General features: G+C 47.0%; 1 protein-coding gene across 16 annotated transcripts in view; it reads left to right on the top strand.

The window, feature by feature from the left end:
• The window catches only part of Foxp (forkhead box transcription factor P), a 245,951-nt gene that overhangs the window by 69,225 nt on the left and 153,752 nt on the right, over nt 1–22,974 (top strand). For 3 of the 16 annotated variants that reach the window (XM_076429012.1, XM_076429010.1, XM_076429011.1), the window contains exon 2: nt 8,267–8,320. The exons of the other annotated variants lie outside the window; for them this stretch is intronic. The gene's annotated coding sequence lies outside the window, so the exon portion shown is untranslated. The remainder of the gene's footprint in view (nt 1–8,266; nt 8,321–22,974) is intronic. 16 annotated transcript variants of the gene reach the window in all.

Here is a 22,974-nt window from a genome sequence, read left to right as displayed (position 1 = left end):
AGGGGCTTGCGAACGGGGTGTACGGGGGTGTAGGGGTGGTCGGAGAAATCGCGTGCCGATGCCCCATTACACGGACAGACTTAGCTTCACCCATAGTCGCGGTTCCTACTTTCGACTTGCCGGTTTCGCAAGGGTGAAAACCGGCCTGCACTCCTCCTCCCCCTTGCCACCTTTTGCACCGCGCCATCCTTCGTTTCGTCCGATACGCTATTGCCACCAGCCGGGGCTGTTACTATTTAGGGTAATTTGCTTTTCCGATAACCGTTACGTAACCTCGGCTCCGACGGACCCGCCGATCGATCGACGCGCTTCGTTTGATAATCGTTTTGATAAGAGACTCCCTTTCTCGCACTCCGAGAAAGTGCTTGCCAACCCTTACGCTTCCTTTGGACCGTGAACACCGCGATCGATTCGAAGACGATAGACTTCGAACCACTGCTCTCTCGATTCTCGAAATTTTATTTTATTGTACTACCGTGTTTTCTCAAGTTCCGGATGTTTTCATGTAATTTTATAATTAACCACTGAACTATGTATCTTCAGATGTCAGATACTACGTTAGTATCTCGTTTTATCGTGTTTACATAAATGACTTAAAAACAGTTCGATCATGCTCCTCTTATTAATTGATGACGTAATCCTCAGACGCGCTACTTCTAGTTTAATTATCCGTGCTTAACAAGGTGTTAAATGATAATATCTTGTACCACTTTTTGCTCCAACTATTTTGCATCCAGGAGGATAGTTGCAATAATTCCCCGCAACATTTTACTCGAAGAAATTGCCCTGGAATTAATTAGGCGCTCGCATGATGGATAAACGATACGGAACATAATCTGGAGCAATATCAAAGTCATCATTGTATAATATCATGATAATTCCAAGGCACAAGAAACCTGTTTTCGCGACATCGCTAGATGCAATAACGTAAACAGCCATACTAAAAACTGATTGAGGAGGCGAGCAATTATTTATTACTGAGTACTGATAGAATATTAACGATCTGACACAACAGATATTATTGAATACCAGTCGAACATTCTTGATTTGCAATAATATTGATTTGATATCAGTTCCGAGAAGTCCATATTTAGAAATACAATCCACAGTGAATTTTATTTAAGGAAAAGAAACCTGTTGATCGCCTATTGGAATCGTTTTGTCCTGCCGATTGTTTCCGGCACTCTACACCATCGAATTTCATTTCCAATGCTAATGCGGAAATGCTTGCGTCCGGAATTAATCGATACATCGATACGCTAAGCCACCGACTTCCGGAAAATGTTTTCAATTTATTCAAACAGTTCTTTTCATTATGACTGAGTGAGCTAGACTGGTTGCAATGAAAACTTGCTGCGTCGCTAAATATTATTGACTGTACGTTTACAGTCGTCCCTCTTCAATTCACGGTGCAATGACAACGAGCATTAAAAATTAATTGAATTTTTGTCAAGAAGAAGAGAAGATATTTTGTTAAGCGATCGTCTCTCGGTAGTTTAGAGTTTACCGGGATATCGAGCGTAAACTGCCCGTAGGGACCTTGTTAGTTCAATTCGCCTGAACACCCTCTCCGTTGCGGGAGAAAACTGCCACCCCTTGCTGACCACCCCCGACACCGTTTATGTTGCTGTAAAAGGGACGTTTATGACAATATGCTTGCTACTGTGAATTGCCTCTGCTTAACTGCGCGAACCGATTCTTTCCCTGCTAATTTATTATTAACCCTCCGACCACAACCTGCCATTTTCCCAATGTAACGCGTGCGAACACGTCCCAGCACATTTTTGACTTTTACAGACCACCAATAAAATTGTCAACCCATGTCCCTCCGACAATAGAAACAAAGTAAATTATTTCATATTTTGAGAAATTTTGTTATACAGTCAGGAGATTAAATAAGTGAAATTGCATCAAAGGAGGATTGAAGCGAGCGAAAGACCAAGCTCCAGATAAAAGAGGACAAATCAGTGTCGACGGACGAAGGGTGGAACGGTCAGAGTATTGTCAAGGTATTGTCCAGTCCGCTTCCAAAATAATCGTCAGGCGGAGCTAATGGTGTATGAAGCCCGATATCAAAATAACTCATCCGTGTCCGGCACGTGGCCCACCGTGTCCAGCCTTTCTCTTCGCCAGTGACAGGAGGCTGCCGAAAAGTTAAAAAATAGCGGCGTGAAAAACTCCTTTCTCCCGTCTATTGTCCTGCCGGCTGCGATAGAGGCAGGGCTGGTGTGCGTTCGTAGAAAAATCTTGGACGTTGCCGATAATCCTGGCGGACGGTTCTTTGTCCAGAGCAAGCGCGATAAACGCGAAGGGGTGAAACGTTTCGGGCGAATCGCCGTGCTCTTGCAAAAGGATCCGCTTTTTCGCGATACCTTCATGTCCCGTAAGTGTCCCGTGATCCTCGCGCGTTCATTCGCTGCTAAAGTTAGAACACATTTCTGAATTTTCACGGATATGGAGTTCCTTATATTTTGTTGTAACATAAGTTCCTAGGGTTTTCTTTATTAATCCTTTTTATTGAATATTACAACAGTTGTAATAGATTAATAAATTATTGTATTTTCTGTCATTGTTTGTGTCCTCCTCCCATCTCTCAAAGAAGTTGTTGAGCCAGTTTTTGAGATCTAATTCGGTTTGATAGCGAGCGGAAAAAGTGATAGTCGGTCTCTACGAACTACGAACTACGAACCTCTACGAACTTATGTTAGAATCCAATAGTTCGGCGCGGGTTCTGAGTAATGACGACGATGAATCAGTGGGTGAAGGTGATCGATGCGTAAGAAGGGACGTTTATGGGTAAGGAGGATCAGCGTAACCGAGGCTCGGCCGCGTTAAATTTACCATAACTATTAACAGTTGGGACGGGCAGCATAGGGTGACGGCGTCTGTCCGGTGCGCATTATTGGTGTCAGCGTTTTGGCAAGGGTCTCCGGAAGTACCTTGACTTTGATCAACTTGCCTCGGAGGAGTCCTTCTGCCGAGTGCTCGACAGTTCTTACAACGCTGGTTTAGGGTATTGTTTGCCCCGCGGAGAGAGCGCCGATGAGAAATGGAAGGCATAGATCCTTGCCCGCCGCATCTCAAGTAGGCGCGTCTCATGCTACCGAGCAGTGACCATTTGTTAAAGTCCACTTCTCGCCGCCACCTGTCTCCCATCGGTTAGGAAAACAGCTCATAACAGCATCCACGGGTCCGTTGATCGCCCTCTTGCTCGTTTCTTGCTCGGCACGGGGCGGGGGCGCGGACACGATCTTGCGGATAAAATGTCGATGTCGTTAGCACTCGTACTCTGCCACCGTATACCACTCTCTCGCTATATTTGAACCGCCGCGATATACTGTCATGTTTAATACCAGTTTCCACGGCCGTCGGCCCGGCGAATATTACTAACTGCGACAAGCTTGTAACAACGCGAAAACGTTGCGCCGCAGATTCATCCTGCTTCTTATAACTCAGACTGAGAGGACGTACGAACAGCAGATTTGAATTGTATATACACTACCGATCGCCAGTGCCTACATTCATTTACGTGCTTCATTTCGTCGTAAAGAAGACTACTTCCTCCTTACTATGTGACTCATAGTCCTTGGCTCTCGTGTGTTGGACGTAGTTACATGATACAGCTCGGGATATTACTTCGAGCACTAAATTAATAAACCTTGTACATGAACGTTTAAGAAGCTCGACGCACCATCAGCTTTTTGTCAGTCGATTCGGCGTGGCTTGTTTGCCATGTGAACGACAGACAGGTAATTTGTTTGGTCGTCGAACACGGGAACGTTTCATCCGTCAACGATTCCGGGTGAAAATTAATACAACCGCGTTACAAGCGTGTACGGTATATAAAAAAAAAAGCGGCAGCTATTTAGCCGGGACGATGTCGCTTGTTAATTTTCCCCCGCGAACAATTCGACTCTCGTCCCCCTGCCCGCGAAAGTATCGCATGAAACGGTATCGGAATATCGTTTATGCGTCTCTCCAAAATCACGCACTTCGTATTGCGCTTGTTGAGCCTGGTTGCATTCCTATCGCGCCATGCAACGTAACATGAATTCAACCCGGCATTCACGATATAATCACAAATTAATTACTAGGGCTTTATTGAAGTTCGTGATGGTTTTTGAAAATTTTTGAAAATTACCAAAGATCGATTCGAAATTGGAATTGCGGGATCCCGGAAGCGGTAGCGCGCGAGCAGAACGGCCCCCGCGGTCGAGGCCAAGCAACGCGATATGTATTTAATATACAGGCGGGAGAATTTATTACGAATCGTACAAACAATCGTTGTCGCGTTATTACCCCTCGGCGAATTGAAATCAATACGGGACTAACGTCCAAGATTAAAGCTAGCCTGCGAAAGACTCGCCGATGTTTTTCGTTTTGTTGTTACAGGTGAGAATTTCTGGTGAATTCAATGCGGATGTATATTTTGTTGGCAAATATTAAAAAAGTGGAAATAAATGACATTTCACTTTCAGTGATAATAGCCTTTTTAGATCCGGGATAAATAAAAATCGTACCAAATTCTATCGAACTTTATTTACATTCCAGGATTTTTTGAAGACTGTCAAACTTTTACACAGAGCTGCTAATTGGCCGCTAATGCGATTTCTGAAAGTATTAGCAAAAAATGAAATATTCTATTTTGTGTTTCAGATTATGCAAATAGAAATATTTTATTTTGTGAGTGAAATTGTTCAAATAGAAGTATTTTATTTCGAGGTTCAGATTGTTCGAATAAAATACTATTTTCTTTAAGCAAAATAAAATCTAAAATATTAAATAGTATTTCAAATATTGTTTTCGCCAAGTAATTCCCACCTTTGCTTTCACAGCAGATTAGTGACGCATTTTTGTAAAGTTACCGGTGTACAGGGATTGTTTAATCAGGTCGGACAGAACGTAATAGCGGCAGCTGTCTCCGGTATATTGATATGCAGCATATATCTCGGGTTTATAGGGTTATTAAGGACTTCATCCGTGTCTCATGGTAGGATTACTACGTTATTATCCTTTGGTAAGTGGCAGGTTGGTTGGTCGGCTGGTTAGTTGGCCCCTTGTAAGGAAGACCAAACATCGCCTCCTCCTTTGCTCTGGTCCCTTGAGCCACCGACGAAACTAGTAAGACATTCAGCCACCGAACCCCCTAACTGGCGAATCGTCTCGTGGAATGGGACCCAGTTGCGAATTTGACCCTCGTAATTAATTTATAACCGGCGTTCTTGTTGCGAAAGCGGTCGGATAAGCACAACGGCTGACCTCCTGCGGAACAATCCGACTCGAGTTTCGGCCAATTACTATCCCGCTCGAAAACAAACTTATTCGCGGCCGATATCTCTCTCCTCGTTCCTCCCACGCTGTTCGCCAAGTTGCTGCCTCGGATTCTGGCGAAACTTAAATGCAACACAACTCCACACAACCGCTTTACGCATTCATCTGGCTTGTAGACGATTATTATTTATGGGCTACGGATCTGTCCGCAAAATATTAGGCTGGAGGGAAAGTTCTGCCATATTTTAAAGAAAGCATTTGGATCAATTTATAAAAATATATGATACAATTCCCATTGTTTGTAACAACTTGTTGCCATCTTTCAAATAACCTGTCAATTTCATAAAAATTTTACGGGGTGCTCATTGATTCGTGAAAATTTCTGCGGGGTCGTCGGTCGAGGCGCTCCGGTGCGATGACACGAGATTGCATCGTTCGAGTATCGCGGGATCTCGATACTGGCTAGCACGCAGAATAAGTGTAGTCGAGACGGCGCGGCGCAGTTGCAGGTATTACGTGCACGAAAGTCTTTCGGTATCCGCGTACCGTCCGTTTCCGCGAGATTCCTCTAATGCCTCTGCGTTCCAGTGTCTGAGGGCTCGGTACACACGTACCGAATCCCGAGCACTTATTACAGACCTAACACAAATTCGACATAGGCTAAAGGTAGAATTGGAGGAAGGGTGGGGGGGGGGGTTGAAGGGTGGGAGAGTAGTTAGAAGCTGGTCGAAGGCAGAGGGAGGGCAAGGACGGAGGAATCCATAGATCGCGGGGCTAACAATCAGCCGTAAATTATGGTCTCAATATCCATTGTGTACCCTCCTTGCTCTCGAACGAGCCTAACCCCAGAGTCTAAGGCCAAGACTACTCACCCCCTTTCGCAAGGCACAACGCTGTGAGCACGGCGCGAGAGGAGGGTCGGTCCGCTCTCTCACGGCCCAACTGAACCAAGAGATATGTATATTAATGGGGCAATCTTACATAGTTTTGTTTACCTTGCCATTCTCTTAGTACGTATACAATTACTATCCCTAGCCCCACGGTATGCTTAGCGCAAGGGCTGACTGCCTCGTGCTTGCTCTCTTCATATCTCTCTCTCTCTCCCTCTATGAGACTATACTTCGTTCCCCTTCAACTATCAACTACCTACGGCCTAATTAATCGGCGCCACCTAGTCGCTATTCCATATTTCATACCGCCGTGCAGAACTCCGGAAAAGAGTAAACGATCGCGGCCACAGCTTATTTGACCTCTCTCCCCAATTTCTCGGGGAATTTATTTTACCGAAGATTACACGAATTGTTTAAAGCAGTTTATCGGCCAGCTGATTACACAGGAACGACGAGAGAGGGCGGGGCCGATGATTTGCCGCAAAGGTGCGTGTAAAAACATGTACAGAGCAATATTGACGGAATAGGGTGGCTCCCGATAAAAGCGGGAAGCTCGGTTCTTGAAGGGTTTAAGCGCGCGGCTCGATGGAAATCCATTCTCCGGGCGCGGGGCTTTCAGCAAAGAAAATATTGTCCGCGATGCGAGCGATAGCGGAACTCTTTTTCACGTAACCGCTTGCTACCACGTACGGCGATGGTGCCTATGGTGGTGTTTCTCCGCCCTTCCCTTTAATTCCACGCGTGGCGAGCGGCTTTGTAGCGGAATGTACATTTTCTCTCGCTGAACAACCTCATTTGTGTAATCCCCGAAGCTTCGACAACAAACTGTCTGCGGCGCTGAGGGTTGCGTGCGGGGGTGCGACATTAACGTACTTTGTAGTTGAACTCTCTTTCTCTGTGGCAGCTGGCTACGCGAATATCTCACCCCCAAGCCACCCCTCGGCTCTTCTCCGATCTCTCCTCCAACCCTTTTCTGCTCTACTCACTTTTAACCCCGGCGCGCAGTCTCATCGTCCCGGATGAAATTGCGATTGTAATAGCAATTATCTTATTTCTACTATTGCTTCTTTGTACTTCGATTCGCGACACACGGCGGCGATGCGAATCGGCGAGGAACGAACGAGAGAACGAGGAGCAGAGCACGATAGGCGAACCAGAGAGAGAGAAAGAGGGAGTCCGAGAGTGAAAGAGAGAAATAGAGAGATGGGAGGGATCGCGAATGGAATTAAACGTTGGCGGGATGGCTCGGAAAGCCGTGACGCAATTTAAGTCGTGTGGCCGTTTACTCGAGCGGAATGACGAGTCTTTTAGCTGGATATTGCCGACGCGGGTTACAGCCGCCTCGGCATTGTTGCATTTTTCATTTGCCAATTATTAGCCGGGACTTTCAGCCCTGGATGACTTGGATGAAAATTGGCTGCGCGGAAAATGTACCGCCGCCGGTACCCGCAGAAACAATAAATTTTCGTCCAATTTGCCCGCAGAATTGAAGCGAGGCGTTAAGCACAAAGTAGACACAACGTCGTTTAAAATCGTGCGTGACCGCGCCTCGCCCCATAGAGCGCGCCGCTTTTCGCAAAAACCAGAAACTCTTCACCAGGGTGAACTGGGGGAAGGAAAGGGGTGGACAGACGGACAAACAAAACCCTTGCTGCTTCATTTCTGCCCGTCTGGCCAGACACCGACCCTTTATACGCGAGCGCTTCCGTCCTACGCCCGGCTCATTCATTCCCTTTCCTCCTCGACCAGTCCCCGGAACCCCTCAATGCTCCGTCGAGTTGTACTTTCAGTACGTTACTTTTCGAGTTCGTTAATTAACGGCACCGTCGCCTCATTGGCGGGTTTCTATGTCCCTCTCGCTCGCCGACGTCCGAACACCGAGAGACGTCCAGTCGAAGGATACATCCGAATGGCTTTCCACCGTCCACTCCCCTAAATATCGGTGGACACATTGTCCCGTCGCGATTCAAGTTTAGGCGGATTTAATTAAGAAAACGCGGGCGCGGAACATGCGAAACCATTTAGCGACTGTCGAATAATGTTTAATAATTCCAGAACGTTTCCAACGTACCAACTTACGAATCGATGATTTCTGTTTGTTGCAGGTCAGTGGTGTATTCTTCCCAGGCTTCTGAGACAGGGTGACATGGCTCGTTAATGTGAGTTGAACGATATTTTCCGAGCGCGACGCTTTCCTCTCTTTCTCCCGCTGTCTCTGTTTTTATTGTTCCGCGAGACACGGTTTGTCCGCGTACTTTCGGCGATATCTTATATCGGGCTTAATCCGCGCGATATTATTTTTGGACGGGCTCCAAAACAAAGTACCCGGAGCCCGTTCCGAACGAAGCGAGAGGGTTGAACGAACGCGCGGCGGGGTCGTGAGCGCGTTTTACTCCCCGTCGTTTTAGGGGATGAACGATGCGAGACATCGATAATCGCATTTGTTGTACGAGCGTTGATACGAAACTTTCGGAATTCCGTTCGGCCAAGAAGCTGAACAAGTTTACGACTTACCAAGCATTATACAATATTATTCCAATGCCCTTCCGCCACCCCTCTATATATTTCGTTTCTGCACCCCCGTGGGTTCTAACGACTGCGAGCATCGTACAAGAATTATCCGCTCGGTAATTCCTTCTTCTATTTAATATATGCTTATTCTATCGAACGTAGAATAGAATCGAGGGGCACCAAGTTGAGAAGCGATTCGAAGAGTAAAATGAAGAGGATAGACGTTGTATGGGTTTTTCGTGGTGGCGCGTATCCGCGATCTGTCCACCGCGTCGCACAATATTCATAATACCGGCGGCGGGGCAAAAGTAATAGGAACAATCCCGGCGTGACGCAGTCTTTTTCCAGAACGGACGTTTTCCTCTATTCAGTCCACAAGCCGAGCATGAAAAAGCACACATCGTCCGTTAGCCCGGTGCACGGTGTAACGCTCCGGCACCGTCGGCTCTCTTCCCACACCCCCGCAGAGAGAACAGCCGCGGCGTTTCGTCGTTCCCGTATCGCCGGCACACGCAGACCATTACAATTTCAGTTACATTTTAATTAGCAGAGAATACTAATGTTTCGCGAGCGGCGGTCGCCGGCAAGTAGCCAATGAGCGCCAAGTTGACTCGTGCAACCCGAGCCCGTTCCAGAACCCGACTCTGCCGGAGAGTCCGCGTGTGCTACACACCCCTTCGACCCTCTCTCCACCCACCTCCCTTCAACCCCTTCAACCACCCTCTCCCACACCCCCGGGCCGCCTATTACCGTCCCAGCAACCCCCGTGAAACCGACATGCATTTCACACCCCATATTCGCCACTTTATGCGCACGGCGGCGGCTGGGCCAGCGCGCGAAATAAAAAAAGGAACGCAGACACACGCACACCACAGAGAGTGAGTGAGAGAGAGAGGAAGCACGTATATACCAGGGGAAAAAAGAAAGCAACACGGCCCGCTTCCTCGTTTATGTTATTAGCTCCCACTTTGGCGCCGAGTGTTCTTTCGAGAAAAAGAGACGAAAAAACGCGTCGCGGGGGTGGAAATAAACCACGCCGTTACGCTCTCTCTGTTTTCTAGTTTCCCGCGCTTCCTGTTTCTCGCAATTAACGCGCCAACCCGCCCGGGGAGAGCGCTGATTCCCGGAACCGTGCGAATCCCGTTTTCGGCGATAAACCGAACCGCTTTGTCGTCCCAACGAGCTGCAGTGGACTGGACAAACTGCTCTCGTCAAGTCTTTATATTTCTGATGCTCCTTTTTCACCTGGACTGTACACCCGATCACTTTTTAATTGATCTTTGGACTTCTTTTGTGATCTACTAGTATTTAGATTTTCTTTTATTACCCGAAACATCTTCGTGGCTTCGAGATTTCGCGATTAATCGACGAATATAAGTTGTGAAGGGTACGAAACGGTTTCTTGTTGGCCCGTTTGAAATGCAGTGCCGTACAGCCCTTAAATCACATTACCCTCGGTACCCTTTTCACCTCTTCCCGGCGTTATCTCCTCCCGGCTCGTCTTTCGCTCTTATTTTATTTGTTTCGCTTATCCGCACCGTTCTGGAAGCCCGCGCAGATTTCGCGGCAATTTACTTTATGCGCGTTACGTCGTTTTCCGGCGTCTCGCTTCTACCCACGCGTTCACGGGTTTCCCTTCACCTACCCCAGTTAGGTATCGTCTCATTCGGCCCGAAACCAACCCTCTACGACGTTCTTATGGGTCTCGCGCCCGTGATACCGTGTATACGTGTATATACACGCGAACGGAAAGCTGTGTGCTTTGGTGGTTCTATCGTTTTGGCCCACACCCCCACAATCCTACCCCCTTCCACCCCAAGGCTGTTGAAGCTCTTCTGCACTTATTTCGCGCTAATTCACCCCTCAAGACCGCTTACACGCCCCCTGCTCCCGCCTCCATCCACCTTCCACCGAACCAGTTAGCTTTTTTTTCTCACGTGCCGTGAAGCAGTTCTCGTTAAGCGGTTAAGGGTGAACTCGGTAAAAGAGGGGTTGTAAATTCATTGACTGACGAAAATACTCCCGCCGGAATTCCCGGAAGCATCTTCCCCGGGCTTCTTTCGTTTTCTAGACGCCACTCGATATCGCCGAATGCTTCAACCCTTTGAATAATGTCTTTTTTTTTAGTCGATCGTCTTGAGGCAATCAAAATCCGAACTAATGAATCAGCGGGTTTCGGAAAGAACCGCCATTACCAGGCTATTTGCATGTAATGCTTGACAAGGGGCGACAAAGGCCGCCACCGAATTTCCATAAATAAGCATTACGATATAATTTTCTGTCACAACAATGGCCGCCGGTGTTACAAAAGGTTTAGCCACGAGGCGAGCGTCGGCTACTAGCCGCGGACAATGAGAACGTCCGCGTTACGCCATAAATTGATTTGCGAAAGCGTTCCTGAAAAAGCTCTCTCTTTCTCCGCGACTGGAGGGAGAGTACCGAGAGAAAGAGAGAGAGAGTAAGAGAGAGAGATAGTCATGGCTCCGCTCTGCTCGGCTCGCGTGGACGCGCGGGGTTGGGGCCCGGGCTTTTGAGCTTATACCGCAAAAATTACGTCGCGAGAGGGATTGTATTTATGTTACATAATTACGCCACGCGCGACCGTCGGATCGAGGGGGTGCGCGAGGGGTTTGGCGAAGAGTGTAGAGGGTGGGCCACGAGGAGCCCGAAGGCCTGCGGGGGTTGGAGGAGAGAGGAGGAAAAAACGCCTGGTCGAGGAAAAGTTTTTCGGCGGCTGGCTCGACCAACCGGCTAATGAATAGAAATAATTCTCCTGCAATTGTGCTTTTCGGTAGTTTTCAATTAACAGTAGCCCCCTTAACCCACCCCCGCGATCCTCACCGCGGAGCTTTTCCGCCATTCTACCCGCCACCGCGCCCTTTCCACGAACATCGCGAATGGACGGGCTTTAAGTTTTAAAACGAGTCGAACCCGCTGCGCTCCGTAGATCGTAATTCCTTTTTCATACCGGCTCCCTAATAATTCGGCCCTGGCCGAGGATAGAACCTCCTCCTTATTCGCCGAATAAGGACTATCATGCTTTTTATAATGCTTCTTTTATGTTTATCGTCTGTTAAAAAATCGGAATGCACTTCAGTATTACGTTGTAATTTTGTATCATTTTGATGCACCCTTACGAAACAGTCAATGCGCGATCTTGCTGTGGCGTTTCGGGTTTGAATACCGCGCGTGAAACGCACAAGCGTCTCAGTGAGATTATAACAGAGACATGTAGTAAATTTCAGACGGTATTGCGACGCGTCATAACCAAAAAAAAGCCCGTGGTAAAATGTCAAAGATAAATGTTGACGGAGAATCTCGGTGCAACGGTTCTTTCGCTTAGTAAACAAACATTATAGGATGAGTTCTATAGTGGGGATGAGTTAGAGTGGGAACACGTAGTAGAGTGGGGACGCTGAACGCGATGACGTACTACGTCACGCGAAGGGAGGTGTAACGGTTAAATTTATTAATAATTTACATCTCCTGAACGCATAGGCTTTTTTAAAAATGTTTTAAAATATTGCTTGTTATCCAGTTCTAAGCTATGTTTAAAATTTCAAGTCTCTAGCTCATCGGGAAGTTACTTTAAAATCAATTGCAAAATTTGTACCGAACAAACAAACAGACAGACAAGAAAGCGAGCTAATAAAAATGTGGTAAAATAGCTTCGAGTGCAAAGGGTTAATAAAACAGTGTTTTGTTAGCTCCAAAAATACTCCAAATAATTTTGGTAGCCTTCGCAATCGATACACGTTCATTTTCTATCGTCCTGTACACCAAGATAGTACCGGAACACTTGCAATCTTCACGAGGAAGAGCCTCGGCTCCAATCTTGTGCATCGGGATCCAGCGGAGCCGAGTTTCCCAGAGTCGAAGGGGTATCAGGGTTGGCAGAGAGAGTGTGATCTAGGGGTGGCTATCGGACGTGTGGTATCCAGGAGTGTCGCGGCAGTGGTGAATCCCGTGAAATAAATCGCGTCTCAGTGTCAGTGATCCCCGGTAATATTTGTCTTTTCGCCGGGCCATTTTACAAGATTCCCTATCTACTCGGCTTTATAAGCGAGGAAGACGAGGAATTGGCCGTGGCGAAGGGGGATGACTCGGACACACGGCGGTCGGTTGTGGCGAGGGGGTGTGATTTTCCCTTGTACCGTTGAGAACCGTCCGAGGTGGTTCGAGGGGCATGGTACACGGGGACACACAGGGTTCCCGCGGGATAAAACGGGCTATCAGATGCGAAACCCACTGCGTCGAAATGTAAAAGCTTCCTGACAAATCGGTTTCTATTACCGCGTCGTCGCGGGCGGCTCGCCTTTTTTATATTGATGGCATTATTTTCCACGGAGACGGGAGACCGTATTTTCTGGACACGTACGATATCCGTGGCGAGTGGCAGAGAGAGAGAGAGAGAGAGAGAGAGAGAGAGAGAGAGAGGGAGAGATCTCCAACCGCCCCGTGATCAACCCCTCGCAACCCCTGAATCCCGGTTATTTGCCGGGAAATTAATGTGAGCTTACCTTCGCTGCGGCCGAGCCGGTATATCAAAGAAACGGACTGACGTTCAATAAAATTGGTTATTATTACCCTTCTTATTAAGTCCTCAAGGGGTTACGCACCCCCCGTTCGAGTGCAGGTGCTTCGTCCTACCCTCTTTTAATAACGTCCCCCGGTAGCTACTCGGCATTCTATGTGTATAAAAGAAGTCTCCTCGAAATCGCTCCGAATTATCGATACATTAGAACCACCATTAACGTCTTTACACTTGACCAAGCCGTTTTTCTCATGAATACATGAAATCCTAAGTTTGCTTATTACACGAACACTTTCCGCAGGAAAACAAAGCCAGTGTCGAGCGATACATACGCGGCAAAAGTTTATTGCGCAACTCGGTATAAAAATGGAATCCAACCGTGTAACTATAATGAGTAGAAATTCTATTATCCGACTGCCTATAGTCCGGAATTAGTTCAGAAACCGAAGTTCTACGGTGTTCGCGCGCGTGCAGGGGTGGTTGACCGAGTGTGGGGGCGTTCTCTGTCCCGTGTCAGGAAGAATCTTTCCGTCGCACAAAGGCCTCGCCGATGTCCTGAGGATCCGCACAGTCACGTGTCCCCGCGTGCAAAAAACTAAGAGAACGAACACGTACGTGGGAAAGAGGTTTTCGGTGGTCGGGGAGGAGGAGGTGGTGGTTGGTCTGGGGGTTGGAGAAGGTGGTTAAAAACATCCGAAAAAGAGATCCCGGGTGGGCCCTGGGGGGTGCGAGAAGGTGCAGAAGCCAGACAGTCAGACAGAGGAGACAGACAGACAGACATGCGGGAAGGAATGAAAATAATAATAGCGGAGCGGTGGCCCAGGGCCATAGGTGTCAGTGCCGGCAGGAAGGAAGAAAGGACAGGAAGGAGCGCGTTGAATTTGTCATATGTAAGTTTCACCCTTCTACCCAGGTCCTCGCGCACGCACAGCCGCAGAACCCCCCCACCCTCTTGCCGCCCTCTCTCGCATACCCCCCCACGTATCGTCCACGAGGATTATTTCAGAAAGGTGCCAGGAATCAGGGGTGGTCCACGTCGAGATTCGGGTCCTTTGCGATCCAGCCACCACCCTCCTCTACGGATTTCTCGCCAACGCGTTAGAATACCTCCCCCGGGGTATATTGAGATACTGTCACCGAATTTTCTCCCGCAACCCCTTGAGATCACGCCTTGGCCCGTGGACACACGCGTTACTTTCATCCCCCTTTCTACCGTTTCAAGGTCGTTGAACCCCTCCAGACGAGATCTCCCGGTTGCCGTACAGGTGGATCGTCGTTCCAATTGACGAGCGGCCCCGTGGGAGCTCATTCCTCCCCCTCGGATAGAATCAGTTCTATCGTGAAGTTTGTCGCGTAGTTGTAGCTTTCAATTTTTAACGCGTTGATTAGACGTTGTTCGCCCTTTTCCTGCCGGCTGGAATATCAAACGGAATAATGAATTTCATTGATGTGATATTTTCGACGGGATACGTTTCTTCGGACAGCGAACGAGCAAATCAATGCGCCCCCGGGGGTAGGGGTTGGCGGATCGGTAATCATTCTTCGCGATATGGTATTTACCGTATCTGTATTATTAGCCGGACGCGGGGCTCCGATTTCAATTGCGGTCGCCTGTAAACAAGTGTTCCGTTTTATTATTTATTACCATTACCCGGGCCACTTAATCAAAAATACATTACCGGCTGGATGACCCTCAACGTCTGACATTTTCGATACTCGAAATGTGCGAGCGCAAATGATTTCATCAGCGCGTTATTAAGTGGGCTTTGATTTTCGATCCTCATTTTGCAAACCGAGCTCTTTGTTGCGGGACCCCGTGCCCACCTCTCTCTCTCTCTCTCTCTCTTTCTCTCTCCTTCTCTGTCCTCTCTCTGCCATGCTGGACCGCGCGGCGCGGATCTGCGTCACAGATTACATACCTGTCAAATGAAAATATTCTATTTGCGATACCGTTACTCTAATCATAGTTATTGCATATTTGCTAATTGCCGCGTAACTCGAAGAGGCCAGCTGTGCTGTCATAACGCTGCGAAATATACGTTTCAAACGTTCTCGACGCTCCCGACCGCATGATCGCACATGTATACGCACATCCGGAAAGAATCTATCGGAGAGCTTGCGAGAGCACCGTGCGCCCCGCGGTCGGCCAATTATTTTTCGCTCCTCCGACGAGAGTTGATGAATTACGCGAAACTATTTTTTCCAACGAGTCCACGACCCTCTCGAGTTACAAAGCGACCAGGCAAGAGCCGGCGCTGATAACGCTGATTAATTACGATCCGGCTCGATTATCAGCGAATCGTGGGCTTATTTATTAAACGAATATTTGCAGTCACGCTATTATTTATGGACACGCCGCTCCATGCGAGCTTTAAGCGTGACCGGACGCGCGTCCAACAGTAGTTGCAGTTCCAATGTATGACACACACACACACGTACACACGCTCGTGCACGTGCTGGTGCTCGCGCGAGCGCGCCGACAACACTATTAATTAGGCCCTGTCTTTCATTTTTGTTTAATGATACCGCGCCGCGCGCCGGACCGGGCGAGCCGTACCGCGCAGCTTGCAACGCGGGAAATCCTTTGTGCTTTCGCCCCGTTGTTTGGCGGGGCAAAAACCTGAATAAAAAACAAAAAGCGAAAAAAGCTCTGGCCGAGTGAGAGCGGATGCCTGTGTACGTTCCATTCAATGGGGTTAGCTACGCAAGTGCGCGCATGCACGCACGGATGGACGGATACACGTGATAGGGTTGGACAAATGAAGTGGATATGACATAATGATTTCGAGAGGCCGCGTGTATGCGAGCTTGTTGCCGCTGGGACCCACCGATCGTCTGATCATCGGCGAAACTTTCCACTTTTGATTATCATTCTGGAATCATTCTCGATACCTTACGATTTTCTTTGTCCATGAACTTTTTTCTTTTTTTTATTTAAAGGTTTTACGTCGCATCAACTGCATGGTTATTAGCGACGAGAAGGTGTATCATTATTAGACTGCGGATCTTTATGCAAAATAAAAAAATGTTTGCGTTGATTGCAAGACACAGGAGTGAAATAAAAATTTCTTTCTTCTTTTAATTATCTGATTAAGCTGAAACTAATACGCTGATGTCTTTAAATTTTTTTAATATGTCCGCTATTGCGCTTACCCATTTTTGTCATAAGTGCATGAAATCTGCAGTCTAATCATTATAGTATAACTTCCTGGATTTTCGATTCCTTAATAAATTCCAGTAGGTCTCGTATTTTATCTTCGTCAAGATTCTCTTTCAATGTCTTTCCTATTTTCTATTTTTCTCATAATGTATTATGTTTTGGGCAAAATAATATCAGGCGGTATTTAAATCATAATTATATCTTGTTACATTGTAATACCAACTTGTAAAATTGTAATACCACATTGTAAAGTGAAATGGACCCATTTAAGGGTCTAAAGAGCTTGAATAAAAAAAAAATGTCAGGTGGTCGATTGATGTCGGTATGTTGCAAGTTTCGCATAATGGTACTGGACCCTTTGTCATCAGGTACGAGTGTGTTCCCTCAACGTGGCCTATTTTAATTCTGGATAGGGTAACTTGATCCCTCCCTTTCAGGACGCGCCTTACTTCTTTATCCTCAAATCATTATTTAAGTAAAAATAAATTTTCAAAAGATACCACGTTTTTAAAATGGACTAAAAAGTATAAAATATATTTTTAAAAAACACCATGTTTCAAAAGACGGACTAAAAAGTATAAAATAATTTTTTCTAGCCCCGTACAGATAGTCCTGAAAATTTGTGATTGTGAATTTTGAATAGAGCTATGAAAATATATTGAACGCGATGACGTACTACCGAGCTCGCGCGGGGAGGTGTAACGGTTCAATTTATTAATCATTTATATCTCCGAAACGCATAGACGTTTTTAAAAAAATTTTTTTAAATACTGCATTGTCATCCACAGTTCTGAGCTATGTTTAAAATTTCAAGTCTCTAGTTCACCGGGGAGTTAGTTTAAAATCAATTGCAAAATTTGTACCGAACAAACAGACAGACAGCTAATAAAAACGCGATAAAAAAGCGTCATAGATATTTTTGGAGTGTGTAGAGGCTACTTGCTTCCATTCCAGATCCCATTGGAGCATCAGATGTCTTTTAGCTCCTTTAATCTGGTCTTCCATGGAGGTACTGATGGGTTGACTGTGGGTTTTTATTAAAAACATCGAAAAATAATCATTTTATCACAGCGTCGATTTGACACCGAGGATTTGTAGAATCTTTTTTGGATAAATGTAGGATGATTTTGAGGTGTCGAGGCTCTGATCACGTTAATTCGTTAGTATAATTGCCCTAGGAGGAAGGGATCCGGGTTTCAATTCCGACCCACTAGCTCGTCCCCCGTCGCAGATTAAATCACCCGTTGTTGACCCGAATACGTACGTGTGTACCGGAGCTACAGGAAAAACGTTCTGACTCCCCCACTTTTGCCGACCCTAAACACAATAATTACGCGACCTTGATCAATAAAACACGATCGCGTCTATAGAACGGGAGCAGTGTTAGCGAGAAGCGCGTTTCGCTCGGTGTTTATAGGCAGAACTTTTTCCCTCGCAGCGTTGTCAACAGATTAGAAAAACATGAGGGTCTTCTGTCGAGAGTACATTACGTTCGCTCGCAAATAGCTCTTCTTCGGTGAACGATGAAACTTTTCCGCGGAACAATAAGTCCGACACTCGACAAGGAGTCTATGGTAGCCGTCGTACACTCCTGTCGATAATAAAACTGTCTGAGCTCTCCGGCAAATTCAAACAAGAGAAAAAGGAATTATAAATGAACATTGTAGTTTCTAAATTGGAACAAACTTCGGATTAATCAATTCTTCATCGTATTTTGTATCGAACATAGAGACTCGTTTCAACTTATACCTACCTCGGCTATTTGGTGTTGATCTCATCTTTTCTGGTTTTATAGTTTACGTTTAATATCTTGTATTAACAGTTACAGTGATTAAAACGTCTTTATCCCCAAAAAAAGTTGCAGAAGGGAAAAGAAAATTTATATCTTTTGTATGGCTACATTTATTTTAATGCTTAAATATTAATTACAAACGACTCCAATTTTATTTTCGTTAAAAAGAAAGGCGTAACATCTTCATGACGAGTGTGACTCGTCAAAATACGGCAAGGGGTTAATGGGAAGTTACGGATTCGTGACGTACGCGCCCATAATTACGAAAGTGGTCTAAGTGAAAATATGTCCTGGGATTTTCGGGGGACTATGATGAATCTTTCGTAAAAATAGCTTGGTAAGGTTGGAATAGGTAGAAGCAGGGGTGGTTTATTTGTGGACAGAGTCCGATACAATAATGAGGGATGTTTCTACTTGGCGGAATAAGAACCCCCAGTGTTTCAGCGAGCAATTCACGGTGGCAGGAATGGTTTGTCGCAGCACGGAGACCTATTATAGCGCTATCGTCTTTGCTTGTTTTTTCCTACCTCCGCAACCCTCTGGCCCTTTCCACGGTAAACAACAGACACGTCCCTCAACCCCCTGGCACAGCCGACCCCGAGCCGTGCCTCCCACTCGCGAGGCACCACCCCTCATCAGTCGGTCTGTACAAATATACTATTGTATTGATCCTATACCTTTTCCACCTCCAACGTTCCTCCTTTTGTTCCCGGAGTATCTCCTCGTTTTACATTTTAGCCGCTTCCGCGAAACAACTAATGTGCGCCGAGTGTGTTGACAGTAACTGTCTCGCTATTGTTGCACCCTCTCGCTCTCGCCTCGCTTTTGCCTCGCCTCGCCTCGCTTTGCCTCGCTTTACCTCACCTCTCCGTTCGTCCCCTCGAGAGGGTGGCGTTGGATCATCGCGGCCTGTGCATAGACCCCGCGGCGTTCTTCCGTTCGATTCTTCTCCCATTTCGCGATAAATCGGCCGACCCTTCGGTGTTCTACCCTCTCTCTCTCTCTCTCCCAATCCTACGATCACTGTCTTTCGATCAACCGACCGAATGATCGATCCGCACTCAGACTGCACGCCTCTATTTACGTTCCAGTCGGATTCGCAACCCAAACTTCCAAAAATGGCATCCCCTGCCATCTGTTCTTGAAAAACCACCCTCACATTGTTCCTCTCATGGATATCGATTAGAACATTGATGAATCCCTTAGACCCATTCACAGTCTTACCATCAGATTCGTGTAAAATGGAACTCTGCTTCGTGCGATATTGATTCGTTAACCGCAAAAAGAAGTGTCTCCGCATTCGCCTCGTGAATTATTCAGCTGGAACTGCATAAATACAGAATCGAGAATTCTAAAAACTGAAATATGACTGTACACTGTACAATAAAACAGGATTATATATAAACAGCCAAGTAAAATGTAATCAAACGAACAGAACGAATTAGGAATGAAGTATTTCGAGCTCGGTAAAAAGGGGGGTTGCGATATCGCGATGGAAAAATAGTCAGGCCCCTATCGCGTTTGTCTATCGTCGCGCGGAAGAGGACCACCCCTATCCAAGAGGGTGGGAACGCGAACGTGAAAAAAAAGGAGGGGAAAAAAAGATTCGCAGCCCTCGCGTTCGTGTAACTCCTAATTTTAGAATCGCGCGAGAGCGGAGAGGTGGGGAGGGGGGGCTACGGCATTTTCGAGGCGTCGGTTGTAACCGTTCCATGAAATTAGTTTCGCGGGAACTCTATTTCGTTTCCATCGTATCACTCCGTGCCGAACATTCCGGATTTTCGCGCGATCATAAACTCATGCATACGATGCATACCCAAATTGCCTGTGTGGTTCGATGCACATGGTACAGGGCAGTGCGAGCGACTGCATATTATTCGTTTAATAATCGATAGAATCACGTCATCGCGTGCTTACCTCACGATATACACTCTCTACCCGCCCCCGCAGCCCGCCCACCGAACCCCCTTTTCGCCAATCTTACTTCGCGGCTGCTCGTTCGCATTAATGCGCGTTACGTGCGCCCCGGTTGTTGCTGTTGTTCGCGAGAGAGAGAAAGACCGTGGCCCCCGCTGACAATAAAACCGATAACTCGGTGTTTACGAAATTACGACACTCGCGGGACCGTCTTCGCTCGCGGTGATCGTTGAACTGCGCACCAAACCGCGTATTTCATCCTGTTCATGCTGCTTTTAATTTATTCGAATGAACCTTCTAAACTTCTTCCGAGGAGCTGATAAACAGGTACCCTATTTTTTCTGGAAGTCCATAACACAAGTCCGCATTTTGTATTATTATCCATACACATATGTGTATCGAGCATATAATACTTGAATGTCCAACCTTTCAAACGTCAACCTTATCAAACCTTTTAAAAGCTACTAATTTATATAACAAAATCTAGCCCTACCACCACACGTGTCAATCGATAAATAGGAAAATTACACCTTTCACACTACACTATACATACACGTAATCCACTGCTGTAAAATGTATCAGCCCTTCGTGGTCGCTAATAACTAGACTGCGGATTTTATGCATTTATGACGAAAATGGACACGTACAATTTCAAGCAGTGGCCGAATTAAGAAGATTTAAGGACATCAATATATTCATTTCAGCTTAATAAGAGAATTAAAAAAATAAAGAAATTTCTATTTGGCTCCTGTGTCTTGCGATCAATGCAAACATTTTTTTATTTTGCATAAAGATCCGCAGTCTACTAATAACCTAGCTGTTGACGTGCCTTAATAAGTCCGCATCTTGAAAAATTCTGTGTTCACGAGACCTACCCCAATATTTATCTCGGTGTATTCACAGTTTACCCTTCAGATAGCAGTAGAGAAAAATCTTTGACGAGCGCAACCTCTTGGCAGTTCGACCCAGGTTGGCCAGGTCGAATCAGGTATCGTAACGATCGTAACGCATCGAGGTCGAAGTAACCGGCAAGGTAACGAGCAAAAAGGATTGCGCTAACGAAGTGCCTGACGGGTAACTTGCCCAAGCCCAGGGTCCGGGGCAATAATGTGTCCCCCGGTTGGTAAACTGGTGTTTGCACAACTCTTTGTCCCAGAAGTACACAGACGCGCGCGAGTCAGCGAATGAGCGAATGAGTGAGAATCAGCGTGCGAGCGAGAGCGAGCCAGCTAGGAGCCACGAGCACAAAGGAGAGCGTGCACGCGTGTAGTAGGACAAACGTACGGACAAACGGACAGAGAGCCGAAGCGGGCCAGCGTGAAGAGAACGACGTCACGGTCGAATGGTCCGGCGACTCCTGCCCTCCCGTCGCCAGCTCTCTCTCGGACCTAAGGTTTTTTTTCAGTTGTTGTATGCATAATAGCATTAGGATTCATTAGCAATCAGAGATGGACCGTGTGGACGCCGTCTGGATTGTTTACCGGGGCTCAGTCGGTTCACTCGCGACGGTTCTACTCTCTTCCACCGTTGCTGGGCCTCCCTCGCAGCCGATGCGCGCACATTCCGGACGTTCTGCATCGTTGCCGGCCGAGCTAATTCCCTGGGTCAGACTCTGTTGGCCGAAGGACGCGTTTTGAATCTTCAATCCCTGCGGACGGACCTCCGGTGACATTTTCAGCCCGGACTCCGGCTGCAGCCAGGCGGTGCCATTTCCGATCGCCACGCGATCGAAGCCCGAATTAGACACGTTTTATTTACCGAAGCTTCTGCAATTTTTCCCAGTGCCATTTTCAATTAGATCCTCATCGTTCGAGCGTTTTTTGGCGCACGGGACGTTGTAGGTTTTTAACAGAAGTCCTCCGTAATATTTAACCGTGGTTGTTGGTAGAGTTTCTTAGTCTGTTGCGCGATAGTGTCCTCGTAGCGGCGCGGCGCGACGCAGAGGAACAATGGTGTATGTATTTGTTGCAGCGACGGGGTATTGTGGCGCGGTGCCATTTCCGATCGCCACGCGATCGAAGCCCGAATTAGACACGTTTTATTTACCGAAACCTCTGCAATTTTTCCCAGTGCCATTTTCAATTGTCACAGAATTAGATCCTTATCGTTCGAGAGTTTTTTGGTGCACAGGACACGTTGTAGGTTTTTAACAGAAGTCCTCCGCAATATTTAACCGTGGTTGTTGGTAGAGTTTCTTAGTCTGTTGCGCGATAGTGTCCTCGTAGCGGCGCGGCGCGACGCAGAGGAACAATGGTGTATGTATTTGTTGCAGCGACGGGGTATTGTGGCGCGGTGCCATTTCCGATCGCCACGCGATCGAAGCCCGAATTAGACACGTTTTATTTACCGAAACCTCTGCAATTTTTCCCAGTGCCATTTTCAATTGTCACAGAATTAGATCCTTATCGTTCGAGAGTTTTTTGGTGCACAGGACACGTTGTAGGTTTTTAACAGAAGTCCTCCGCAATATTTAACCGTGGTTGTTGGTAGAGTTTCTTAGTCTGTTGCGCGATAGTGTCCTCGTAGCGGCGCGGCGCGACGCAGAGGAACAATGGTGTATGTATTTGTTGCAGCGACGGGGTATTGTGGCGCGGTGCCATTTCCGATCGCCACGCGATCGAAGCCCGAATTAGACACGTTTTATTTACCGAAACCTCTGCAATTTTTCCCAGTGCCATTTTCAATTGTCACAGAATTAGATCCTTATCGTTCGAGTGTTTTTTGGTGCACAGGACACGTTGTAGGTTTTTAACAGAAGTCCTCCGCAATATTTAACCGTGGCTGTTGGTAGAGTTTCTTAGTCTGTTGCGCGATAGTGTGCGCGTAGCGGCGCAGAGGGACAATGGCGTATGTATTTGTTGCAGCGACGGGGTATTGTGGCGCGGGTAGACGCGCACGC

Source organism: Lasioglossum baleicum, chromosome 8 (assembly GCF_051020765.1).
Source record: "Lasioglossum baleicum chromosome 8, iyLasBale1, whole genome shotgun sequence".
NCBI lineage: Eukaryota > Metazoa > Arthropoda > Insecta > Hymenoptera > Halictidae > Lasioglossum > Lasioglossum baleicum.
The sequence above is the reverse complement of the archived record's forward strand: the minus strand, read 5'-3'. Positions and strand labels throughout refer to the sequence as shown.